This window comes from Jaculus jaculus, chromosome 2 (assembly GCF_020740685.1).
Source record: "Jaculus jaculus isolate mJacJac1 chromosome 2, mJacJac1.mat.Y.cur, whole genome shotgun sequence".
NCBI lineage: Eukaryota > Metazoa > Chordata > Mammalia > Rodentia > Dipodidae > Jaculus > Jaculus jaculus.
In genome coordinates this window covers 21749464-21762499 of record NC_059103.1, presented here as the reverse complement: position 1 = coordinate 21762499, position 13036 = coordinate 21749464, and the positions used below count along the sequence as shown (strand labels likewise).

Sequence of the window (13036 nt, the reverse complement as noted above, 5' to 3'; positions counted from 1 at the left end):
GCGACCAGCCCAGAGCCCTGTCTTGGTGACACAGCCTTTGTCTTGAACCAGTGATACTGACCGCAGAGTTGTCTATGTTGAGTCAGAGTAACTTCATTCCACATGCTCCTGAAAACCCTAGCAGAGGACAGGCTCAGGACAGCACAAGGGGCTCAAGCAAACAGAAGCTTGGAACTGGGGATCTCTGTGATGTTCTAGCCAGTTCTGGCAGTGGTGTGAGTAATCACTGCTTACCTTCCTACTGCTGCAGTGTGACCGTGGCATTCTGTCAGCAAAGTAAAAAAAAAAAAAAAAAAAGAAAAAAAGAAAACAGGAAAAGTTTAAACAAAATAATGATAATAGAGATAGATAAAGATAATGTAAATATGGTTTGAAAAATGCTTCTTGGTGGGGGGATTGGGGAGATAGGTCAGGATTTGTTTCCCCAGTGCCCATGCACAAAGGGGTGCATGTATCTGGAATTTATTTGCATTGGAAAGAGACCCTGGCTTGATCATTCTCTCTCTCCCTTTATTTCTGTCCCATTCATAAATAAATATGTAAATACATAAAATCCTATAAAAATTCCTCTTTGAGGATGGGGAGACAGCTTAGTGGGTAAATCTCTTGCCTTGTGACTTTGAGGAATTGAGTTCCATCGCCCGAACTGATGCCATTTGCCTATAATCCCAGTGCTGGGGAGGCAGAGACAAGAGGATCTCTGGGGACAGCCAGACCCGCCTAAAAGTTGAGCTCCAGTCCAGTGGGAGACCCATCTTAAAAAGACTGGAAGTTTCAAATGTTTCATCATTTGAAATAGATATTTAAGATTTAAGCATCCTTTCCTGTATATTAGATAATAATGTGAGCAGAAAAAAATACCAATATGTACATATTTATGATTCTATGGTATAATTTGCAGATATTTTAATTGGTGCTTATTTATACTACTTCACTCAATATTTCATTATTTTTTAAATTTATTTATGTTTATTGTAGAGGTAGAGAAAGAGAGAGACACAGAGGGAGAATAAAAATGGGCATGTCAGGAGCCTCTAACCACTGCAAATGAATCTCAGATGCAGGTGCCATCTTGTGTACCAGACTTATGTGGGTACTGAGGGATAAAACCTGGCCCCTTAGGCTTCACAGGCAAGCAACTTAACTGATAAGCAATCTCTCCAGCCCAATACTATTCAATACTATTTACTATTCATCAGCAGAGTGTTTTAAAAAATGGTTCTATATATTTTTTTCCTTTTTAAAAAAATGCTATTTTAGGCATTTGACCTGTTTTTCAGAAGCAGGCATGAATTCTGACCTGTGAAGCAGGTCTCAAATCTAATCACTGCTCAGGGGTAAGAAGAAAAAAAAAAAACATGAGAGGATTTGGGGGGGGGGTATAAGAAAGGATCGTGTGAGATACATATGGTCAAAAGATATGTACTAAAATGCTAAAACTTAAAAATGTCTTGTCATATTATATACCTTTATTTATTTATTTATTAATTTGAAAGAGAGAGAGAATGGGAGTAAATGGGTGCACCATGTCCTCCTGATGCTGCAAACAAACTCCAGATGTATGTGCCACTTTGTACATCTGGCTTTATGTGGGTACTAGGGAATCAAACCTGGACCAGCAGGCTTTGTAAGCAAGTGCCTTTAACCACTGAGCCATCGCTTCAGTCTACCATATTACATATATATATTTAAATCTGTTCATGCACTTTGCCTGGATACAGTTTGCAAAATATATGAAAAATGGCTACCCCAATGAAATGAAGCTAAGAAAGGTTCATCTCCCCTTCCAGTACAAATGTCAGGAAGCTGCCTGGAAAGAAGAAAGCCATCCTGTCCCATAATGCCAGCCTGCATCTGAAGCCATAAGAATAGAGACATCGTGTTCATTAAGCCACAGATGGCTGCATCCAGCGGTGTGAAGGCTTCTGCCGTGTTTCAGAATGGACATAATAATTCAATAAAGGAAGCATGACCAGTGACCCTTGGTTGGTGGAGGAGTGAGCTCGGCATTAGCATGGGGTATGGAAAGGAGGAAGAGGAACGCAGGCATGAGAATTTACAGGGCAGAGGGGTTCAGCTCACTCTGACAAGGCAGGGCAGCCTCAGCGGGGGCATAGCCTGGCAGGGGTACAAGTGATGGGCAGGGGAGCAGTAGGCAGTCATGGGTAAAGGAGCATTACAGAGAGAGGGAGACATGGAAAAGGCTGGCTTTCTCTTTTGCTCTGTTACTTTAAGTGGAGTAAGATGTAGACTGAGACTGTAGGTAGGGGACTCAGGTAAGTACAGCAAGGAGAGAGCTCTGTGGGCCCAGAGAGACAAGCCTGAGACTGTACTTAACCACCCATATCCTCCTCCCAGAAGGGCACTGACACTAAGACTTAGCCAGATAACAACCCATATGGCAGAACCCTTGAAATTCATGTATGTTATTCTTTGATGACCCTTTCACCAAAATAATGTTTCTCCTAATACTGGGGGGCATTTGCATGTGACCCGCTGTGAATGAGAGCCACCGTGGAAATCGCTCATTTATGTTTTGATAAACTTACAACAAAGTTCTAGGACAATAATACTAAAACACCAAGAATAGTGTGCAAAAATAATATATAATATATACTGTATAATAAATACTATAAGAAATCACCTCTGTTTCATGAAGTTTGCAGTCTATTCTTCAACATAGGTCAAACACTGTGGCCCAGTGGATATGTGGGAAAACATTACTGTGATCTCTATTGAGGGACCCAGCAAGAATTGTAAGAAAGTATCTTTGCAATCTATCTGCTCCAGCAAGCAGCATTTAAAATGGAGGGTTAATTGTTTGGCTCACAGTGTAATTTAATTTTTCACTGCTGAATTTGTAATATTAGGGATATTATGCATGCTTTAGCAAAGAGAGCAGCTTCTCCTGGTTTCAGCATGGATCTTGGAGAGGCCGGCATTTGAAATCAAATGTGAACCACGCGAGCCAAGCCAGCCAGCCTGTGAGGGATAGAGGTTATTATCATAGCAACTTGGCACCTGCCTTGGGCCCTGATGAAATTGTTGCATTTTGTCCACAAAATATTTGCACCATCTCTGTGCAGTGATTGTTTCTCAGTGCCAGGTGAGTGGATTTTCTACCTCGAGAAGCAAATTAGTTTGAAACTTGCTAAACTCATCCCAGTATCTTTATGTTAATTTATTTTCTTCCTATCAGGAGAATGGATAATGAATATGCAGTAAATATGCTTTATTTCTTAAATCTGTAATACCAGAATCAATGTGACTATAATTAGATGGATTTGCTTAAAATGTTTGGGTAGGAGTGATAAAGCAAATATTAGAGCTAAAACTACTTGGACTTTTCTTGGCCATTTATATGTATGGTGTGTGTGTGTATGTGTATGCGTTTGCATGTGTGTATTTGCATGTAGAGTTCAGAGGTTAATACCAGGTGTCTTTCTCAGTTGAGTTTCTTTCTACCTTTTTCTTTGAGATAGGGTCTCTCACAAAGCCTAGAACTCACCAATTCAGCTAGACTGGTTAGTCAGAAAGCCTTAGGGATCTTTCTTCCTCCTCCTCTCTAGTGCTAGGAATTCTGGCTTGTTTGGTATCACCTAGGAGCCACATCTCTAGATGTGTTTGTGAGGTTATCTCCAGATGAGTTATGCTGGGCAGAGAAGATACACCCCGAATGTAGGCAGCAGCAACACCCCATGGTCTGGAGTCTCAGACAGAATAAAAAAAAAAAAAAAAAAAAGACAAAAAAGAAACCAAACCACCCGATTCATCTCTCTCTTTCTCTTCTGACTTCAAAGACAGTGTGAGGAGTCAGACCATGTCCCAGCTGCCATGCAGCCCATGCCCCTGCCATGAGGAACTGGACCTTCAAGCCATAAGTCAAAATAAACCCCTGCACTCCACTGCAGGGACACTTTTCTCTCTACTTGCTTCTTCCTACCGCCCATACTCAGGAACTCACTGGCACCAGTTCCGGGACTTCTAAGAGGCCCCTCACAAATAATGGCATGCCATCTGATGCCATCCAGTACTCCATAGGAGAAGCAAGAGGAAAATGTTTGACATGGGATGGATATCAAACCTGTAAGGTCTAGAATGCCTCCCTCCTCTCTGTAGCCCCATCTTTTTATTGTGTTCTTATTTCTTTCAATAAAATTATCCATTGAGTCCTCATTTCTATTTATAAGAGCATGATGTGTTAAATTTTTTTTTGACAAGATAACCTATATCTATCAACCAAATCATGTGTTCTTAAAATTTATGAATGAGATTTTTGTCTTTATTTAATGATTTCATTCATAATGTTATCCATTAGTAGGATTTTATTAACGTATGGGGAATAGATGAAGACATTGTTTATATCTTCAAGGAATATGAAATCTAGAAAAGGTAATAAAATTTCTCTATAAAATAGAATAGTTTTATTTCAAGACTTAACTGGAAAGGTCACATTTGTTTGAAAAAGAATCTCTCTGATCATATTTCATTTTAACTCACATGAAGACCTCACTTTCATTCTACTTGGCATTTTGGTCACCAGACATATAATGAACAAGCAAGCCCCAAAGAGCAGAGCAGTGATAACACATGCATGTACCACCTATATTGTCATCCTTTAAACTCAGTCCTTAGATAACATTCTCTACGTAAAGTACTGTTTTGACATTCAAGTGACATCAGTATTATAACTGAGAATGTCTAGACATGGTCTTGCATGAGTCCCAAGTCTTTCTGCCAGGAGAATGTGTTCCAACAGTGTCCTCCAGTCCTCCAGACTCCCCAACAACATCTGAGTTCTGCCTTTGAGGAACACTGCAGGACATGGGGAAGCTCAGCATATAATCCTCCAGCTGTGTCTAGGTCACCATCAAGGAGGTTCCACTGTTATTTGTTGTGATGATGAAAATCTATGGTACCTATAATATATGATTCACTATGTCCAGTACATGGTAAAAATTCAAATTAAATGATACACAGGAAAATAAATAGGTATATTAAGTAGTCAAGGGTCTGAGGAGATTGCCCAGTGGTTAAAGGCAAGTGCTTATGAAGCTTTCTGGCCCTGGATTCAATTTCTCATTACCCATGTGAAGCCAGATGCACAAAGTGGGACATGCATCTGGAGTTTTTTTTTTTTTTTTTTTTTGCAGTGGGAAGATACTCTGGTATGCTTATAATCTCCTTCTCTCCTTACAAATATACAAATATATATATATTTGTAATATATTTGTGTATATATACTGTCTTTTACAAAAGAATCAAAAGGTTAAAACAGTGAATATTAGCCAACTTACAATGGGCTAGATTTTGGAATTGGAATATGATGACCTTTAAATAAGTAGGATAGCTATGAGGGTCTGAGGAATAAGTGGATAAATGAAGTCACTTAAAATGATAGAAGATGAGAGACACACACTGAGAGAGGGGAATGAAAGCTATAAACACTGTGAATCAACAACAGAAAGTCTACATATAAAATAAAACATCTAAAAGGAAAACTGCATTAGATGGGAACAACAGGAAATAATACAATAAGAATCAGGGAACTTGAAGACAGATTAACAAAAGTACCCCAACTAATCACAGGGAGCAAAAGAACTAAAACAATGCAAAGATAACCTGGAGTCTTATAATGGTGGGATTATGTCATGTGAACAAGCATATGAGTAATATAAGTTTCAAAAAGAAATGGAAGTGTACGAGAGAAATCTAAGTTCAATAAAAATTTCACAGAATTTTCTAAATTTAAATAAAAATATCAGGTTATTGATCCAGAAAATTTATAAAAAATGTCAACAAATGCAGAAAAGGGAAGAGGAGGAAGAGAAGGAGAGGAGGAGGAGGAAAAAGTTAAGAAGGCACAGCAGCCCCGTTGTGGCACTAAACCCGGGTATTAGTACATGTTTGGAATCCCACCACTTGGAAAATAAGTCAGAAAAGTGGCCATGAGTTTGTGGCCTATGCAACATAGACAATCTCTGTCTCTTTAAAAACATTTTAAAAATATTTTTTATTTATTTGAAAGAAGAGAGAGGGAGAGGAGACAGAAACAGAGACAATGGGCATGCCAGGGCTTCTAGCCTCTGCAAATAAACTCCAGACTCATGCACCACTTTGTGCAACTGGCTTTACATGGATACTATGGAATCAAAGTTGGGTGGTTAGGCTTTGCAGTCAAACACCTTAACTGCTGAGACATCTCTCCAGCTCCTTTCAGTCTCTTTAAAAGAAAAACATGAAAAACACGCAATAAAGTATATTGCAAAATGCTAGCAAACAGTGTTAGAAGGAAAAGTTTATAAGTAGCCAGGCCATGGGTCATGGGGAGGTAGATATTACATAGGAAAGAACAAAGATGTTTCTCATTAAACATAATTCCAAGCAGAAGACCATGAAAAAAGCTCTTCTAAATACTTTGAGATTTAAAACAGCCACTGATGACATAGAATATGATATTCATAAATTTCAATTCCAAAAATCAAGACAAAATAAAGATATTTACAAATAATCACAGCTTAATTTGTTGTCTACATATTTGGAGTATAAGGGAGGAATGCTAAAGAAAATTCTCCTAGCCAAATCCAAATGGTCTCATAGTGAATAATATTCTACAGGAGCAAATGCTAAAGAGGAATATGTAACACTATAAATGTGCTAAACACACTGAGTGGGGCATGTTCTAAGATCCATATGTTATATATGCAGGGACTTGATGTGGGTCATAAGAAGTTAGTATTCATCTGAGAGAAAACACTCTATTAAAACAAGCATATTTAAAAGGTACTAAAGGAGAAAGAAAGAAGTCCTAAAATTTACTAACTGAACCAAGAATAAAGTAGTCAAAAAGGGGGGAAAAAGTCTAGAAGGACAAAGGAAAAGAAATAGCAAGGTGTGCTCTTCTCTTTTAGCAGCCATCACCTGTGTGGCAGTGGCCAAAATATACTTTAATCCCTTTGTGACTTCTGACTGAATCAAGAACCACAAAAGACAATTCAATACACCTCCCCACATCCAGAGGAAGATGATGCCTTCCCCTCTTTCCAAAGAGCTGAGACAGAAGTACTATGTTTGTTCTATGCCTATTCGAAAGGGTGATGAAGCTCGGGTTGTAGGGGACAGTATAAAAGTCAGCAGACTGGCGAAGCAGTCCAGGTTTCCAGGAAGAAATATGCCATCTGCACTGAACAGGTACAGAGGGAAAAGGCTAATGGTGTGATTGTCCATGGGGACATTCACCCCAGCAAGGTCGTTGTCACCAGGCTAAAACTGGATAAGGACCACAAGAAGTCCCTGGAATGGAAAGCCAAATCTTGCCAAGTAGGAAAGAAAAAGGATGAATATGAGGAAGAAACATTTGAGAAGATGCAGGAGTAGAGCCGACTTGTGTACTACTTTCACTGAACGGTTTGATTAAATAAACCTGGTTGTCATGTTTGGAGCACTAAAAAAAAAACAATGTGTCAAAATATTTTCAACCATATTAATGATTATATTAAGTGTTAATGGCCTTGACACTACATTTAAAAGGAAGAGATCACCAGAAAAAAAAAAAAAAACCAGCAAATCATGTGTTATTTACAAGAGATAGAATTTTAATGTAAGAATGGGACCATAAAAAGAGTCAATATTGGGCTGGAGCGATGGTTTAGCAGTTAAGGTGCTTTCCTGCAAAGCCAAAGGACCCAGGTTCAATTCCCTAGGACTCATATTAGCCAGATGTGCAAGGAGGTGATGCATCTAGAGTTCATTTGCAGTGGCTGGTGGCCTTGGCATATCTGTTCTTTCTCTCTCTTCCTTTCTCCCTCTCTTCCTATTTCTCTCTGTCATAAACAAATAAATTAATGTCATAAGTAAAAAATAAAAAATAAAATACTAAAAAGAGTCAATATTGATAGCTTTATCATATAAGTACTAAAACATAATCAACATTGTATCACTATATTAATACCAGTATAAAAGGAACTCAAAGAAAGATTGCAGGGAAATGGTAATAATATAAGAAGGTGATGTAAAACTAAAGAAGGAAGGTGGCAAATCTTAAGCATAGCATTTTATCCTTAATTGCTAGAACCCTATATTCTATACTTGTTAGAACATTATATGCCCTATATTTATTACAAAAATCTATATGGATATTGACAGCCTCATTATGAATAAAGTTGATCAAGTTGATATTTCTAGTATTCTATGAGCAAGAATGAACTTCTTATATTATTTATATATTTATATTATGTTATTTATATACTATTAATTTATATAAATATTTATATATATTTATATGTATGATTTATTTATATAATCATATTATATAAATAATAATCAGTATTGTAGACTATTTTCTATGCATGAAACAAGTCTTTTTAAAAAAATATTTTTATTTGTCTATTTGAAAGAGAAAGAGCCAAAGAGAGGGAGAGAATTGGAGGAAGAAAGAGATAATGAGTATGCCAGGGCATCCAGCCACTGCAAATGAACTCCAGATTCATGTGTCACCTTGTGTATCTGGTTTATGTCCTGGGGAATCAAACCTGGGTACTTTGACTTTGCAGGCAAGCACCTTAAACACTATGCCATCTTTCCAGGCCAAAACAAGACTTAATAAGTTTTAAAAGGGGGTTGAAAAGATGGACTGTGGTTAAGGCATTTGCCTGCAAAGGCTGAAGACCAGTATCCACAAGAAACCACATACACCAAGTGACACATGCACCTGGAGTTTGTTGGCAGCAGCTAGAAGCCCTGATATGTCCATTCTCATTCTCTCTCTCTCAGTCTCTCTCTCTCTCTCTCTCTCTCTCTCTCTCTCTCTCTGTGTGTGTGTGTGTGTGTGTGTGTGTGTGTGTGTGTGTGTGTGTCTGTGTAAATAAATAAAATATCAATATGGTGGAATTCATGTAATCATACCTTAAAGGAGTTCCATTATAAATCAGTAAGAATGAAATGGATAGAGCTGGGAGGTGGTTCAGTGGGTAAGAGTCCTTGTTATGCAAGCATGAGGACCTGAAGCTCATGCCCAACATCCACACGAAAACAAAACAAAAACACTCCAAGCATGCTCATGCATGTCTGTAAACCCAGTGCTGACAGGGGCAGAGATAGAAATAAGAATCACTGGGGTTCAGTATCCAGCTATTCTGACTGAAAACAAAACAAAACCACAACAGAGAGAGAAAGAGAGAGAGAGAGAGAGAACAAGGGAAAATAAAACAGCAGCTCTAGGATCAGTGAGAAACAATGTCTTGAGGAAATGGCACAGAAGTTCGATAGATAAGGGACCCTTGACATCCTCCTCCGGCTTCTGCGCGGCTGTGCGTGGTGCCACACACATGCATACACTGCAGTGATGGCTGGCTGTCAACTTGAACAAATTAGGAATGGAGTGAGAGACGCACTTCTTGGACGGGTCGGTGAGGGCTTTTCCAGGCATGATTCTTCCAGAGGGGCCACCATTCCCTTCAGGGCCCGTACATGAGGGAGTTCCGGGAGAACACCAGAGCTTGTCTTCTTAAGGTCAACTGCCTGTGCTCTTTCTGACTGCGTACTTTTTGCTGTGTTCCTCTTGATGCTCACTTGTGGGTGCCTCTGCTGTTGCTGTGGCCTCGTGGACTGAGTGGCTTCTAAGTCCTGTGACTTCTCTGCCTGCATCAGTCTAGAGGACTGAGCAGCTGCCGCGTTCTTTGTCTTTCTGGTCTGTGGACAGCTGTGGTTGGACTGTCCAGCTGTATCTTAATAAGCTGACTTGACAAATCTCTCTTATTAATATATTCATTCGACCTGCCCTGCTGTTCTAGAGACTAATAAAACCACACACAACTTATAATCATCATAATGAACAAAATGCTTCTAAAACTGCAACCATTTGTAAATAAAGCAAAAGCTGAACTAAATATACTCAATACACTAAGCATACTAAAGATAAACTAAATATACTAAAGATAAACTGAAAAACTAAATATATTAAAGATAAACTATACCAAAACTTTTCAGGGTAAAACTGATACTTCAAATTTCTTGTGTTATAATAAAGAGGATTCAAATACTGATGTGTTCAATCAGTTGATAAAAAGACAAAATTAAAACATAAAAGCCAATGAAAGAAAAAAAAAGGACAAGAGGAAACAGTAAATAGAGAATGATTGCTGGAAAGGGAAAGTTGATAAAATGTTAGCTTGTAGTAAAGAACATGGAAAAAAATTATTCAAGTTATAAAGATCCAGAATAAAAGAGATGATATGCTTGTATATCTTCAAGCTACTAAAGGATAGTTAGGAGTTATAAAGGAAAACTTTATGCCAATCTGTTAGAAAATTCAATGAGATAAATTATGTGTAACATATGACTGAACAGAACTGATGTTAGTTGGTATATAAATAACCCATGTGACTGCCTACAGGAGGTGAATGCCTGTGCTATGTGAGGTAGCCCAGCCTTCCTTCATGGCCCTGGACGTCATCAGTGAGCACGCAGGTACCAATGTGCGTCCTATGGAAGGTGTGTGTTGGTCTGCCACCACTCACTGGTCCACTGCCATGCTGTCAGCATTGAATGAGCCTTCCATGATCTCTGGTGACAGAAATTGAAAATCATAGCACTTGGGACCCTTAAGAATATATCAAAGAGCGGAAGGGAAAGAACACCTTGACATTTTGAGGAATAAGAACACTGGTGTGAAGAGATGGCTCCGAGGTTAAGTGCACTTGCTGCTTAATAATGAAGTTCTAGCAGGACCTGACACAGCCCAGGTTGACTCCTCAGAACCTACATGAGAAGCTGGGCATGGCCATGCCCATCTGTAACTCAGTCCACGGGGGGATAGATACAGGAGAATCTCTGGGGACCGGAGTCATGGAAAATGACCAGGTTGAGGGAGAGACCCCATCTCATGGAAGTATAGACGAGAAGTGAGCCTGAAGTTCTCCTCTGGCTTCAACATGAGTGTGCACAGCGTTTGTGCATCAGCACACACACACACACACACACATGCACACACACACGCACGTGCACAAAAGAAGAACGCTTAGGAAGTTAATACGTTTTGTGCTGGAGAGATTGCTTAGTGGTTAAGCGATTTGCTTATAAAGCCTAAGAACCCAGGTTTGATTCCCCAGGACCCACATAAGCCAGATGCACAAGGTGGTGCACGCATCTGGAGTTTGTTTGCAGTGGCTGGAGGCCCTGGCACATCCATTTTCTCTCTCTGTCTGCCACTTGCTTTCTCTCAAATTAATTAATTAATTAATTATTGTTTTAAGAAAATAAGTTATATGTTTTATTATTTAGAGATGAACCAAGCCTGGTGGTTCAGCCTGTAATCCTAGCTTCTCTGGAGGATTGCAAGTTCAAGGCCAACCTCGCTGCAGAGTCAGTTCAAAACCAGCTTGGGAAATTTCGCAAGACTGTTTCAAGATAAAAATTAAAAACAATAGGGGCTGGAGAGATGGCTTAGTTGGTTAAAGCACTTGACTGCAAAACCCAAGGACTCAGGTTCAATTCCCCAGAACCCACATAAGCAAGATGCACAATGTGGCACATGTATATGGAGTTCCTTTGCAGTGGCTGGAGGCCTTGACACACCCATTCTTACTCTCTGTCTCTCTTTCTCTCTCTTCCTACTTCTCTCTTTCAAATTAATAAATAACATAAAAAATAAAAATATAGCTGGGAATGTAATTTGGTGATAAAACATGTGTAAGGCCCTAGGTTCAATGCCCAGTACCCCAGAAAGAAATAGCACGTGAAGTTCAAAAGTGTTTTTCCAACATGAAAGATGTCCAGGGAAGCTGGGAGGATGGATCAGTGGATAAAGTGCTTGGTATGCAAGTGCAGTGACCTGAGTTAAGATGTCCAGAACCCATATAAAAAAATTCAGATGTTGCGGCAACTGTAATTCTGGGGCAGCTATGTCAAGAAGGGGAGAGAATCTAGGAGGATTCCCTGGAAGCCCATGGGCCAGCTAGCCTGGTGAATGCAGCTGTGAACAATTAAGACCTTGCCTCTAACAAGGTGGAAAGTGAGGACTGATGTTTGAGGTTGTCCTCTGACCTCCACACACAGACCACGGTATACACATGCCTGCCTTCACACACGTGAAAACACATCCACTCATACAAAAAAAAAGATGAGCAAGTTATGACATGTTAATAAAGTACTGTCTAGGGATGAAAGTTTGTGGTGGTTTGATTCAGGTGTCCCCATAAACTTAGGTGTTCTGAATGCTTCATTCCCAGCTGATGGAGATTTGGGAATTAATGCCTTCTGGAGGCGGTGTCTTGTTAGGGGTGGGTTTATGGGTGTTATAGCCAGTTTCCCCATGCCAGTGTTTGGCACACTCTCCTGTTGCTATTGTCCACTTTATATGGGACAGGGGGTGATGTCTACCCTTTGCTCATGCCATTGTTTTCCCCTGCCATTGTGGAGCTTCCCCTCAAGTGAGTAAACCAAAATAAACCTCTTTTTTCCCCACAAGACGCTCTTGGTTAGGTGATTTCTACCAGCAACATGAACCTGACTGCAACAAAATTAAATTTATTTTTAAATTATTTTTTATTCATTTGCAAGCAGACAAAAAAGAGAGGGACAGAGAGAGGTAGAGAGGGAGAGAAAAAGAGAGGAAGAGAATGGTCATGCCAGGGCCACCAGCTACCACCAAGAACTCTAGACACATACGCCACCATGTGCATCTGACTTATGTGGGTCCTGGGGAATTGATCCTGGGTCCTTATGCTTCACAGGCAAGTGCCTTAACTGCTAAGCTGTCTTTCCAGCTCCCCAAATAAAATTAATTTTTATGCATGCATATGGATATTCTATGTATGTGTTCATGTGTTTGCGGGTAGTGTGCGTGTATACATGTGTTTATGTATTTGTGTTCACATATGTGTTGGGGCCAGAGTGCAACCTCAAGTGTCTTTCCTCAGGAACTATCTTCCTTTATGAAGACAGGGTATCTTACTGGCCTGAAGTTCACCAAGTAGGCTAGACAGACCAATGAGCCCCTCAGGGATCTGCTGGTGTATACTTACTCAGGATTTGGATT

At 39.6% G+C, this 13036-nt stretch overlaps 1 pseudogene; it reads left to right on the top strand.

Annotated features, from left to right (window-relative positions):
- LOC101600653 overlaps positions 1-7377 on the top strand; it is a 41577-nt pseudogene extending 34200 nt beyond the window's left edge.
- Positions 7378-13036: the final 5659 nt, after the last annotated feature.